This window comes from Lissotriton vulgaris, chromosome 8, assembly GCF_964263255.1.
Source record: "Lissotriton vulgaris chromosome 8, aLisVul1.2, whole genome shotgun sequence".
Classification (NCBI taxonomy): domain Eukaryota; kingdom Metazoa; phylum Chordata; class Amphibia; order Caudata; family Salamandridae; genus Lissotriton; species Lissotriton vulgaris.
Genome location: NC_141696.1, coordinates 567,637,798 through 567,639,895, shown reverse-complemented (window position 1 = coordinate 567,639,895; position 2,098 = coordinate 567,637,798). Strand labels below are relative to the sequence as shown.

General features: G+C 47.7%; 1 long non-coding RNA gene across 1 annotated transcript; it reads right to left on the bottom strand.

The window, feature by feature from the left end:
- Window positions 1–1,380: 1,380 nt before the first annotated feature.
- On the bottom strand, window positions 1,381–1,886 carry LOC147697728 (uncharacterized). Its single transcript, XR_015299155.1, has 3 exons — window positions 1,815–1,886; window positions 1,601–1,697; window positions 1,381–1,491 (listed from the first exon to the last, which is right to left on the bottom strand). It is a non-coding gene; the product is annotated as an uncharacterized LOC147697728 (long non-coding RNA).
- Window positions 1,887–2,098: the final 212 nt, after the last annotated feature.

Below are 2,098 nucleotides of genomic sequence, written 5' to 3'. Positions count from 1 at the left end.
GAGCAGCGAGTGGTGCCCTAGCAGTGTGGTGACTATGTGGACACACTAGAAGCAACCCATCCCATACTCGGCTGGGGGAAACACTTGGCCTCTGCTTGACACATCTCCCGGAGCTCTCGCATATTGATCTGAACGGGACACCAACACATAGTACACAGGGAGTGCGGCCATGAGAAAGCACCGGCACACTCCTATACAATACCCGGCGGTAATGGGCCGCAACAAAGGAAAGCAACAAGACGCCGGACCCAGCGCGGGCCACGTCATGGCACGGATGGATCCCACTGGGGTCTCACAATTGCCTAGCTGTGTCCCGCCTACTGCTGAGCAGGAACCTGTAGACAAACTGGACCTCATCCTGTAGGAGATAAGGGATTCGAGGAAGGCCATTGAACAACAAATAGGAGCACTTACCACGGGCCTCACTCTGCTTAAAGCAGGCCACACAAAACTGGCGGACAAAGTGAAGGATAACACGATAGCACTGGCAGACCTCTCCCCTCAACAAGCTCAGAACACAATGATGGTGCAACAATTACAGCAACAAGTCAATGGCCTACTGACTCCAGTGGAAGATGCGAAAGGACGGACAAGACGGAATAACATCTGCGTCATTAGCCTGCCGGAACGCTGCGAAGGGCGAGACCCGGCATCATACGTGGAGCAGTGGTTCCGTGACCACATTACGCCGGAGGGGCTCCCCACCCAATTCTGAGTGGAACGTGCCCACAGGATACCCACAGGTCAGCGTAAACCGGGTGCCCTCCCGAGGCCACCCATTGTCTGGCTATTAAATTATAGAGTAAATAACAAGGAGTCTAGAGGGAGAAGAAGAAAACTGGGCGCCCTCCACTCTTATAATAGCCAAATACAAAAAAAGCCCTAGTTTTCAAAGCAGTTAATATTTAGAGATCTGTAGACATCACTGCTTGTATAACAATTACAACACACCTCTCTTTTTGCAGAACATGAAAGTAGGGGATATCTCAGTCTACTGCCTTTGTTAAAATAGCCCACCTCTGATTAAACGTTTAACACCAACAAAGACAACCCACACTCACTAAAACTGACAGCAGAAAAAAGTGAGAAGGGCAAGATGGCACCTCACGGACGCACCACCAATGGGACCTCTGGTTGGTACTCACCAGGATGGTCCTATTATCATCATAGGTGCCATCAAGCCCAAACGGAAACGTGTCCTAAACCCACAGAAATGACAGTGAATGGTGCAGTGAACAAAAAATATATGTACAACACTTACAACATTTAACACTTAACATATACCCACTGCGCAACCAGGACACAAATTATTTTACTAATATTCCTTTTTGTTGCAAACAGTGCACAAAACATTCAATAAAAAGGAAGGTGTGAATACTACCTATCGATTCACACCTTACTACCAGCCGACATGTTTCATTGCCATGGTCTTTATCAGGCAATTTCCTCAGGGCAAACCAAATTTTCAATGCCACTGCGAAGGACACTGGGCTGTAGTGAAACATAAACACATATAGAGGCGAGGTTATCTGCTGTCCCCCTGTTTAAATCACAATATATCGCAGTCAAATAGTGTTGCCGTGTATGATGCTAGTATTACCCTTCAAACAGCTATGCCTCTCATACCCGCCGAGAGGAATAAAAAACGGAATCCGGCTCCCATGGGTGAGCACGGTCCAATCTCCCCTCGTTTCTGTCTGGAACATAAATTTGAACACAGGGGATCACTGTTAAATCTTAAAATCGTTACCAGAGTACCTGAAACTCGAAGTGTATTCTCAAACTGACAACGAGCCCCCTCAAGGGAAAGTTACCGATGGAGAGTACGTATTCGGCGTCTTCTCAGCCCTCGAACACCGATACACATCAGCTGTGCTCCTTTCAAGCTGACGGGACGTATTTTGAGCCTTCTGATTGGACGAGACTCGTCATGGGTATCGGCTGTCAAGACGTTTGAAGAGCCTTCTGATTGGATAGGACTCATCATGGGGTATCGGCGGCCATATTGAAACGGTCACCAACCCAAGTATCATATACAAAAAACGACTTAGTGAAACCCCAATATCGCGGTAATGATATCCACATAGTGCTGACAATC